We start from the raw sequence: 11,589 nt of genomic DNA, 5'->3' as shown, positions 1-11,589 counted from the left end.
AAGAGAGGAACCAGAGAGATGGCTCTTCACGAAAAGGTGTCTTATAATCTGAGCTTGATCCCAGGGACTACATGATGGATTAAGAGACTCACTGTCCATAGCCAACTTCTCACTTCCACATGTATGTTGTGGTGTACACATACGACAGTCAGACAGACAGACAGACAGATGCATATATACACACACACACACACCACAGACAGATAGGCAGGTAGACACACAAAATAAGCAAATGTGTGTGTGTGTGTGTGTGTGTGTATAGTTGGAGGGTGACTTTGTGGAGTGTGTTATGGAGTTGTTCTCTGTGTCTCCTTTATGTGAATGGTGCTTTAGGGTGGAACTCAAGTTGTTAGGATTCCCAGCCTACTGAGCCATTTCCTTGGCCTCCGATTCTCTTTACATAATATTTTCTGTAGTAATTCTGTGATCTTGCAGGATTTTGTTTTATATATATATATATATATATATATATATATATATATATATGAATATATACGAATGAAGTGTGTGGGGAAGGTGGGGGAGTGGGGCTCTCCCCTGACCTCTCTCTGTTTCCTAGGCTGGAGCACAGACCTGGAACATGTCAGCCATCCCTCTACCTAGCTGCTCCCTCAGCTGGCTCTGCTTTTCACTCTCCCTATTAGCATCCACTCTCCTAATTAATTGTCCTCTGGGGAAATCACTCCACAGGCCTTCCGGTTTTGTTTTTGTTTTTTAACTTTCTGACCCTCCAAAGTGCTAAGTGTCAAAGAACTTGTGTGTCCTAGGGCCATCATTAGCGCCAGACAAGATTCTGTAAACATTTGGAAAGAGCTCACCTTGTGGTTAACACATTATAAAGAAGACTTAAGTGGACCAATTAGAAAACTCCTGTGGTAGATTCAACTGAATAAGACCACTGGGCTCTGCAAGTGGCCCTCATGGAGAACAGAGACTATGACTCTTGACAGAGCCCTGTGTTCTCTCCTTCTCTCTGTCTCTGTCTCTCTTTCCCTTCTCTTACCCCTCCCCCTGCCCCTGTGTGTGTGTGTGGTGTGTACATATCCCTAGCAACTTATACACACGCATACTTAAACAACTAAGCTACTCGAGACAGACAGTCATTTTGTTTGCAGGATGTTTGTTTGCTTGCTTTGGTTTTGTTTGTATCTTGCTGTTGTTGCCATTGATTTACAGAGACTCCCATCGTTCATTAAGTTTTGCTGTGTACTGAAGGTGATCTTGAACTTAAACTCATCCTGCCTCAGCCTCTCAAGCACTCAGAATGACAGGATGTGCCACCAGATGGAGGTCTTCATTCTTCTTGCCACTTTCCAATCTTCCCAGTGAATACTGCTCTCAAAGGTCACATCTGATGTAAGTGATAACCCCTGGAGTCCTCAGTGGTTTGTATATGCTTGGCCCAGGGAGTGGCACTATTAGGAGGTGTGGCCTTGTTGGAGTAGGTGTGTCACTGTGGGCATAGGCTTAAGACCCTCACTCTAGCTGCCTGGAAGTCAGTCTTCCACTAGCAATCTTCAGATGAGGTTATAGAACTCTCTGCTCTCCCTGCATCATGCCTTCCTAGATGCTGCCCTGCTCCCATCTTGATGATAACGGAGTGAACCTCTGAACCTGTAACAGCCCCGATTAAATGTTGTCCTTTATAAGACTTGCCTTGAAGCTGGGCAGTGGTGGCACACACCTTAATCACACACTTAGGCGGCAGAGAAAGGTGGATTTGTGAGTTCGAGGTCAGCCTGGTTTGCAGAGTGAGTTACAGGGCAGCCAGGGCTACACAGAGAAACCCTGTCTCGAAAAACAAAAACAAAAACAAACACAAAAAACAAAACAAAACAAAAAACCTGTCTTGGTCATGGTATCTGTTCACAGTAGTAAAACCCTAACTAAGACAGAGTTCCATTGGTTTCAAAATGGCAATGGCTAAGAGAGCAGGAAACAAACAAAAAACCCTAAATGAATCCTTTACATAGATAATCATCCTAGACTGTGAGATGATTTGAGTAAGAATGGTTCCACATGCTCATATATTTTGAATGCCTGGTCCCCATTGGTGGAACTGTTTGGGACGGATTAGGAGGTGTGGCCTTGTTCGAGGAAATATGTGTCTGGGGTGCAGGGTGGTGCTTTGAGGTTTCAACAACTCATACAATATCTGCTTGATGGCTGTGTCTCAAGAGGTAAGCTGCCAGTTCCATGTCTGCCTGCCTGCTCCCGTGCTCCCCACCATCATGGTCATGGACTCATGCTCTGAGACTCTACGCCCCCCAATAAACTGTTTTCTAAAAGTTGCCCTGATTGTGAGATCTCTGCACAGCGATAGAAAAGTAACTAAGAAAGAACGCTTTATAAAAAGTAGGGTAGTTTGGCAGACATCAGGACTCATACCTGTAATCACCTGGGAGACTGAAGCAGAAGGAGTTCCACCTATTTGAACAATCTCGTGCTATAAAACATAGGGACCATGAAGATAGCTCAGCAGTTAAGAGCACTTGCTGCTATTCCCAAGGATCCAGGTTTAGTTCCCAGCCTCCACATCACTTAGCTCACATCCTACGTAGTCCACAACTGCCTTAACTCTAGCTTTCTCTTCTGGCCTCTGTATATACACCTATCCTGCCACATACATACAAATAAGGATGAGAATAAATCTTAAAAATATATATAGATAAATGAAAGTAGCCTAATTTAATTCTGCAATTTGCTTCTCTCCCCCCTCCCCCCCAGAAACCCTTAACTTTTATTAACTTTCTTCCAGCTTTCAGTTTTCCCCAGATCTGAAGCAAGGTGGCTTTTATGATATGAATTACCTTCCTCCTGGGACAGAAGCATCACCATGCACGGAACAGTAAAACAAACTCAGCTGAGAAGCATTGCTAATAACTGTGGCTTCAAAGAAGAAGCAGGTAATCACACTTTGCATTCACACTAGCTTGCCTTTCATCCAAGCTCCTGAAAGAGAAGCAAAATGTGTCTGAAATCACAAACTGCACACTTCCCTTATTCCCGTGTATTTCCCTTCAGGGAGTTAAAGCATTTCTAGAATGCAGTGTGCATTGATTTTGAGCACAGGCCTTTTCTCTTATTTTTCTATCCCTGTAACATCAGTGCATCAGTGAACCACCTGCTATCATGGGTTTGAAAGTGTTTATTACCATTGGAGAAAATCATCATGATCAGGGATGGAGTGACAGTTTTCTCAGCTGCTCTCTGGGGTTGTGGTGACAACCCACTGAGACAAGGTAGACATAGAACATTCTGTGCAGTTCCAGAAGTTATTTAATCACCATGTGAAGACATAGTCCAGGAAGGTGTCAGCGACCTGGCCTGACTGTGCTACCAAAGTAGGACTTTGTAGAATGGACAGTGGTGCACATGGAAACAAGCTGATAGAACTCAGGATTACAGGATGATGGCTGTTCTGTACAGAGATGAGAAGTCTGGAAATCTTGAAAAACACATTGATATTGGCGCTCTATTTAGTTTTTTAAAAGGTGTCTTAGGCTCTCACCATGAAGCCCTGGCTAGCCTGAAATTTACTGTGTGGGTGAAGCTGGCCTCAAACTTAGAGGGTGCTGCTTGTTTCTGCCTCCCAAATGCTGCAACTGAAGGCATGTTCGGTTATATGTATATATATATATATATTCAAATAATGACTATTATTATTATTTTACTGTGGTGTGTGTGGAGAGGTGAGGTATGCATTCCACCACAGTGTGTGAATGTCGGAGGGACTTTACGGAATATATTCTCTGCTTCTCCTTTATGTGGATGGTGCCTCAGGGGTGGAACTCCAGTTGGTAGGACAACAGCCTGCTGAGCTATTTCCTAGGCCTCTGACCCCTTTACATATTTCCCCTAGTAATACTGTGATCTTGTGAGGTTTTTTGCTTTCTTTGTTTGTTTGTTTTCAAGACCAGGTTTCTCTGTGTAGCCCTGGCTGCCCTAGAACTCACTCTGTAGACCAGGCTGGCCTTGAACTCAGAGAACTTCTGTCTCTGGAGTAGTTGGATTAAAAATGTGTGCTAACACTATCTGACATGATCTTGTGGGGTGTTTGCTTTTGTTTGTTTCTTTTTATTTTTCTTTTGTCTTATCCTTTAAAATTGTTGTCTCATGCAATTACACTTTTAGGAATAAAGTAAATAAAATAGTTTCCTAAGAGCCTAAGGGTGGATATCAGTGGCAAAGTATTTGCCTTGAACATGCAAGAGCCTAGATATCACCCCAACAGTGACAAAATTAATAAAAATCAAAATGATCTCCAGATGAGGCTATCTTTAGGTATTGTCTGAGTTACAATATAAAGGGTAAAATAAACAAAGAAAACCAAACAACACTTGTTCTCACTGGTAGAATACTTGTTTGGTATGTGCAAAGTTTGCTTTGCAGTATCACAAAAACTAACAAACAGCAACAACAACAACAACAACAAAATCCAGCAGGTTACAGTGCTCACAGCTGCAGTCCCAGGATATTGGAGGCTGAGAAGGGCAGCCTGGACTATCCTGTAAATGCTAGGTCATCCTGAGCTATAGAGTGATACAATGTCTCACAACAAAAAAGAAAGGAAAGAAAGAAAAAGGAACACACACACACACATGTGATTGTACAAAGTTTTGTATAATTGTAGAAAATGTTTTCTTTTTCTAGGGATGGTAGAGGAGTGTTGAGACAAGCCCTGACTACATAGCCCTGACTATAACGTGTGTCTCATGCTAGACTTGATTGAACACTAGGTAATTCCCCTTTCATTGGCCTCCAAAGTGCTGAAATTACAAATATGTGCCATCATGCCTGGCTCTGAAAATCTTTACCTCTGACAATAAAAAGTGCACCACTGTCGAGCATGATGGCACACACCTTTAATCCCAGCACTCGTGAGGCAGAGGCAGGAGGATTTCTGAGTTCAAGGTCAGCCTGCTCAACTAAGTGAGTTCCAGGACAGCCAGGGCTATACAGAGAAACCCTGTCTTGAAAAAACAACCAACCAACCAACCAAACAACAACAACAAAAAACCCAAAAAACTGCACCACTAACATAATTCTTTCTCTGTCTCTAGCCTCCCCCCATTTTTAAAAAGATTTATTTATTTATTTATTTATTTATTTATTTATTTATTTATTTATTATATTTAAGTACATTGTAGCTGTCTTCAGACACTCCAGAAGAGGGTGTCAGATCTCATTACAGATGGTTGTGAGCCACCATGTGGTTGCTGGGAATTGAACTCAGGACCTCCGGAAGAGCAGTCAGTGCTCTTAACCTCTGAGCCATCTCTCCAGCCCCCTCTCCTTTCTTTATACCCTCTGTTTCTTCATCTTTAGCTGAGGATAGAGTCTAGGACATCAGAAAATACTAGAGAACTCTTAATCACTGAGCTGTATGTCTACCTCTGTGTGTGTGTGTGTGTGTTTATATACTCATGGAATTAAGAACTACCCTGTATGGGAATATTTGAATATGTCAGTTTCTGTCACTACCACAAAATGCCGTAGATGGCCATTTTTAGCACCTGTTGTTACTGAAGGGTAAATTGAAGACTTCACAAAGACCAAGAGCATACCCCACTGAGTAACACTCAGTCCCTGGTGTGTGTGTGTGTGTGTGTGTGTGTGTGTGTGTGTGATTCAGACCCGAATCATACCCTCTGGAAAAATAGCTAGTACTCTTAACTATACTGAGCTCTCTCTCCAGCCCATAAAGTTGTTCTTAAAAAGTCCTTGGTATGCCGGAGGAGATGGTGGATGCCTTTAGTCTCAGCTCTTGGAGGCAGAGGCAGGTAGATCTCTGTGAGTCTGAGACCAAACCTAATCTACGGAGGTAGTTCCAGGATAGAGTTATAAAGAGAAGGAAGAGGAAGAGGAGAGGGAGGGGCAGGGACAGGGGTTCACTCAGGGCCAGCTGCCTGGTTGTTTGTTTGTTTGTGACAGGGTTTCTTTGTGCAGCTTTGGTTGTCTTGGAATGCTTTATATAGACTAGGCTGGCGTCAGATATCTGCCTGTCTCTGCCTCCTGAGTGCTGGGATTAAAGGCATCCCCACCTCATCCAGCTACCCAGATGCTCTTTTGCACAACACAAACTCTGCACTTTGGTTTTGTTTCTGAATAAATCCTTTGCTGGTCTGTTTTGTGTTTCCTTCCTTTGAACCAGAAGTAAGAATCTGGAAACATTCGGTCCAGAGACTACGGATCAAAAGTGTGGAGTAGGTTTGGTCTTCTGTGGAAGACAATGCTCAGAAAGCCTGTCACTTTGTCCAGGTCCCGAGGTTAGTTTTCACAAGAAGGGATGGGAATATTTGAATATGTCAGTTTCTGTCACTACCACAAAATGCCGTAGATGGCCATTTTTAGCACCTGTTGTTACTGAAGGGTAAATTGAAGACTTCACAAAGACCAAGAGCATACCCCACTGAGTAACACTCAGTCCCTGGTGTGTGTGTGTGTGTGTGTGTGTGTGTGTNTGATTCAGGGCTAAGGATTTAACTCAGAGCCTCTTGCACCATGCTAGGTAAGTGTTTTACCAGTTAGATATATCTTCAATTCACTTTTTATTTTATTTTGAGACAACTGTCTCATTAATTTTACAGGCTAGCTTAAAGTCACTCTGTGGTTCAGATGTCTTTTATGAACTTGGGACCCTTCTGTCTCAGTTTATGGAGCAGCTGATGTTACAGGCAGTGCCATCATTTCACGTCATTTTTATAACATAAGTACATGGTTTTTCTTTGCCAATTAAAATGAATAGATAGCAGGTTCGCGTACAAAGGCAGAAATGAAGAGAAGGAATGTGGTCAGGCTCTGTTACTAAACTGAAATATTTGCTGAAGACAAATATGTCAGTGCTTGTTTTTTCTCTATCCCAATCCGAAGGAGAATGGGGATTTCAGCAAGTGTGTGATGGGTTATTCTCCGCTGGTGAAATGAGCCAGCTCAAGCCAGATCAGATTATATATAGGCTACGCAGAGTTATTGGGAAGCTGAGCTCCAGTGGACAAGCTCACTGGCCCAAGGGCTGAGACCAGGGAAGCCATCATAAGAAGCGAGTGGGGGAAGAAGGGGGAAGAGAGCAAGAGATCGAGAGAGACCAAAATGTCTGGATTAAATAGAGCCTCTGCAGGTAAAGGCAGCCCAGCCCCTGGGCTGGAAAGTTCAAGCTTGCGGGCTGAGTATGCCAGCTAGGGACTGAGGGATGCTGGAAGAACTTGGAAGCCAGGTCTGCTCTGATATGTAAAATATGCACCTAGGTTCCTGGTTCCCAGGTCTGAAACCAAACAGGGTGTGCAAACATTCTTCCTCACTACTACAATGAAATAGCCCTCCTGCTTGTGTTGGCAAGTTCTTTAGCAAGGGTCAAGGGTCAGGTCCAACAAACCCCGTTGACTGCCATGGGCCAGCACTGATGGGAATTCAGTGATGAACACATTGTGTTACAGAGAGTTCCGTGATGAGAGTTAGACTTTAGGAATTTCACTCTGTAAAGGGCCTGTTGGTGAGACTGTATACTAGGGACCATGATGCCCAGAATATGAGCAATATTGGTGAGACTGAAAGAGATGCTGGTCATGTGAGACATCGAAAGGGTAAAAATCCCAGGAGAAGAACTTTCTAGATATGGGTAACTGAGCATTGTTGCTGGAGAGATGCTTGGACACTAGGTACATCAGAAATGTCACATTTCAATCAAAGGGATTCAGAGAGGAGGATGCTTGTGTGGGCTCAGCTCTTCATAACTGTACCAGTTTTGCTTGCGCCATCTTAGAGTGGCCTCATTCCATGCAGGATGTTTTCAATGTGTAGCTGAGGATCCAGACGGATGGGCTACCCATGTGTGCTGCCACTTCCAGGAACACCAGTAGATAGGAGCTGTTGTTATTCCTGGTGCAGATTTTTAACTGCTTCTTTGATAAAAACAAAACAAAAAGCCAGAGATAAATGAAAAGAGGAAGGGAGGGAGGGGTTCAAGGTCATCCTGGCCCACATCTTCAGCTACGTTTAGTTCGGCCTGTCTCAAACTGTAGCAACATCCCAAAGAAAAACCTCCATCAAACAAAAAGTCAGAGGAGAGGAGGACAAGACTGGGCCTGGTGCTACATGTTTGTAATTAGAGTTATTCTGGAGGTCCCAGGCAGCAGGATAAGAAGTGGCAGGATAAGAAGTGTTCAGTGGGAGAACACTTACCTAGGCAAATGTGGGACACTGGGTTTAAACCCCAGAAGTCTGAGCAATAAATAAAGAAATAACATTTAAAGAGCCTGTTATGGTGGCACTTGCCTTTCAACCCAGCACTTGGAAGGCAGAGGAAGTCAGATGTCTTGAGTTCGAGGCCAGCCTGGTCTACAGAGCAAGTTCCAAGGCTACAAAGAGAATTATTATCTTTATCTTGAAAAAAACCAGTAAACAAACAAACAAACAGACAGACAGACAAATGAACTAAGCAAAAAAGTTATTTTCCTTGTAAAGCAGAGACAAGGAGAATGAATGATATAAAGAAAATGATTGGTTAAGATAAATTACTTTTTAAACAAATTTATTTTACTTTTATGTATGTGTCTCCACCATGAGATCAGATAAGGGTGTTTAATTGTCTGAATCTGGGTTAAAGGTAGTTGTGAGGAGCACAAAGTAGGCTTTGAGAACTGAACTCAGGTCCTCTGGAAGAAGAACAAACATTAACTGCTAAACCATCTCCCCAGCCCCTTTATTTTGTTTCTAAGGGGCTCACACCCCTGAGACTACATCACATACACACTAGGCAAAGCAATTTCTAGACTTCTGTAAAATGGGGGTAATGACAACATCTACCACAGGGTCCACATGAAGAAAATGATACATAGTTACCAACCTGTGTGTTTATACTTTAATTATTAGGCCAACTGGAGCAAGCAGGGCCAACCAGTAAGAGCAGAGGTCCTAAAAACTCAATTCCCAACAACCACATGAAGGCTCACAACCATCTGTACAGCTACAGTGTACTCATATACATAAAACAAATAAATCTTTAATTTTATTATTATGTAAATACATGTATTCTTCCCGAGAATCAAGGGTCATTTTCCCCTCAGTTTGATCATCCTATTTGCAGTTTGCTTGTTTCTTTTTATTTAAATGGGCACTCATGAATCTCAGGATGCCCTCTAGCCAAGGACAACCTCCTAGTCTACTTCCCAAATGCTGGTTACACAGAAAAGTGCCCAGCTCAGCAAAGCTCAGCTTAAGCAGTCCTAAAGGAGATATTAATTAATCATAGTAATCCTGTCTACAAATTCTTTTGAAAGTGGTGAACTCTTAACTGCTGATTTAAAGATTCATTTATTTATGTATACAAGTACACTGTATCTGTCTTCAGACACACCAGAAGAGGGCATCAGATCCCATTACAGATGGTTGTGAGCCACTATGTGCTTGCTGGGAATTGAACTCAGGACCTCTAGAAGAGCAGTCAGTGCTCTTAACCATTAATCCATTTCTCCAGACCCCTAACCATTGATTTAAACCCACAAACATTAACTAAACAATATTTGCTAGTGAAATCACTTTTGATAGGTTTTGGTGCTTAGACTCTTTCATCTGTTTGTCTGTCTGCCCGTCTATGTGCCTGCAGGAGTTTTTGTGCATCACCCGTGTGTGGGTGGCCTCAGATCTCAGAGGTCCCTTGGAACTAGAGTTACAGCCATCTGTTAGCTGTCAGACATGAGTGCTGGGAACAAAACCTGGGGGCTCTGCAAGAGCCATAAGTGCTTGTAACCAACTGAGCTAACACTCCACCCCAGGAAGATACAGTTAAATCATGTGCTTTATAGACTAGCCCAGTGGCCTATAATCCTGTGTGGAAGGAGGAGGCACAACGATCTGGGGTTTAAGGCCAGCCTAAGTTAGGGAGTGAGCTTCAAGCCTGGGATATATGAGACTCTGTCACCAAACCAAACCAAACAATTTTTTCATCAATTATTGATGCTGTTTCTCTCCTCAGTAATTCATGGGCATTCTGGAAGAAAGGAAAAGCCCGTGTGGACTAAAGCTCTTGGTGACTAGATGGATTCAGAAGCTCCAATCCCATTTAGTCAGGGTCAGAACTGCCTCTGGACAGGCAGAGATCAGGGATGTCACTGAGATGCTTTTAATAATGAGTGGGCCGAATGAGGAGGTCCTGAGGGGTATGCACCAATGACATTGAGGACCTCGTGGAAAAGGAGGAGAAGGATGAGAAGTGGCACACTTGGGGGAGGGATTTCAATAATGTTACATATATGAGGAGGCTGAGTGTTAACAATATAGCTGGAGAAATAGATGAAGAGATCGGCACACAGATGGGTCAGAAAACACTGCATTGCCAACCACTGCATTTAAGTCAGCCCAGATGTCTAAGCAGCTAAGCAATAGACTCACCTATGTAATAGATGATGCCTGTGTTTTTCTGCAAGGAGCAGGAATGTAAATGTAACAGCCGGAAATAAGTCATGAGCTACAAGAAAGGAAAAAAAAGAGATACTATTTAAAAAAAAACAAACAGTATCTTTAGCCCAGCAAGGTGGCATATGTGTTTAATCCCAGCACTCCTGAGAGGCAGGTGGATCTCTGTAAGTTTGAGGCCAGGCAGGTCTACTGAGTAAGTCCAGGACAGCCATTGCTGGAAACCTTGTTTCGAAAAAATAATCCAAAAACTAAAAAAATCAACCAACCAACCAAATAATAAACACAAAACAAAACAATATCTTTCCAGGCTGGAGAGATAGCTTGGTGGTTAAGAGACCTGGTTGCTGTTCCAGACAGAGGACCTAGTCTCATTTATCTCATTTATAAGCACCTACATTGGAGGCTTATAAACAGCTGTGGCTTAAGTCTTGGAGATTGGATGTCCTCTTCAGGCATCTGTGGGCACTGCATGCTTGTGGATACCCAGATACAGACTCAGGCACTCATATACATAAAAATGAATAAAATCTAAAAAGAAAAAGAAAGAAAAACTTCATTAAACAGACAAGAAATGTCCAACTGGAAGTGAAGCCATTGTCCTGGCAGGAGGCTGCTTATGGAAAGTATTGCTTCTTTACACAAGTATATTAGGCTCTGTCTATGCCACTGCTGAATTTGTAGCACTGAGAACAGAAAAACCCCTCCCCCCCAAATTACCAATTAGTTTTCATTTATTTTAAACTATTTGTATATGTCTGTAACTGCATGTCCATGTATCTATCCATGAGCATCATCTTTAGAGAGATTTTGGAAAGTTTTCAGGGTCTGGTCGCTCTCTAGGCTCGACCCACAGGGGCACAGTAGTACAGGTCGGTCTAAGGATGCTCTCTCCTGTTTTCTTTTACAGTAAGTGAATAGAGAACACCCAACTTGGCATCCAAAATGCACCCCAGACTGTCTTGTGCTTCTTCTCTCCAGTTCTCCTTAGTCTATGACAAGAGTGCACCTTGTTCAGTATCAGAAGTACTTTGCCACAGGTCTTGCTTCATTTACCAATCCTGCCACTGATTTGGACAACTCTTCCATTTCTCTTCCTTCTTCCCTTCCCTTCCCTTCCCTTCCCTTCCCTTCCCTTCCCTTCCCTTCCCTTCCCTCCCCTCCCCTCCCCTCCCC

Source organism: Mus caroli, chromosome 16 (genome assembly GCF_900094665.2).
Source record: "Mus caroli chromosome 16, CAROLI_EIJ_v1.1, whole genome shotgun sequence".
Classification (NCBI taxonomy): Eukaryota; Metazoa; Chordata; class Mammalia; order Rodentia; family Muridae; genus Mus; species Mus caroli.
The sequence above is the reverse complement of the archived record's forward strand: the minus strand, read 5'-3'. Positions refer to the sequence as shown.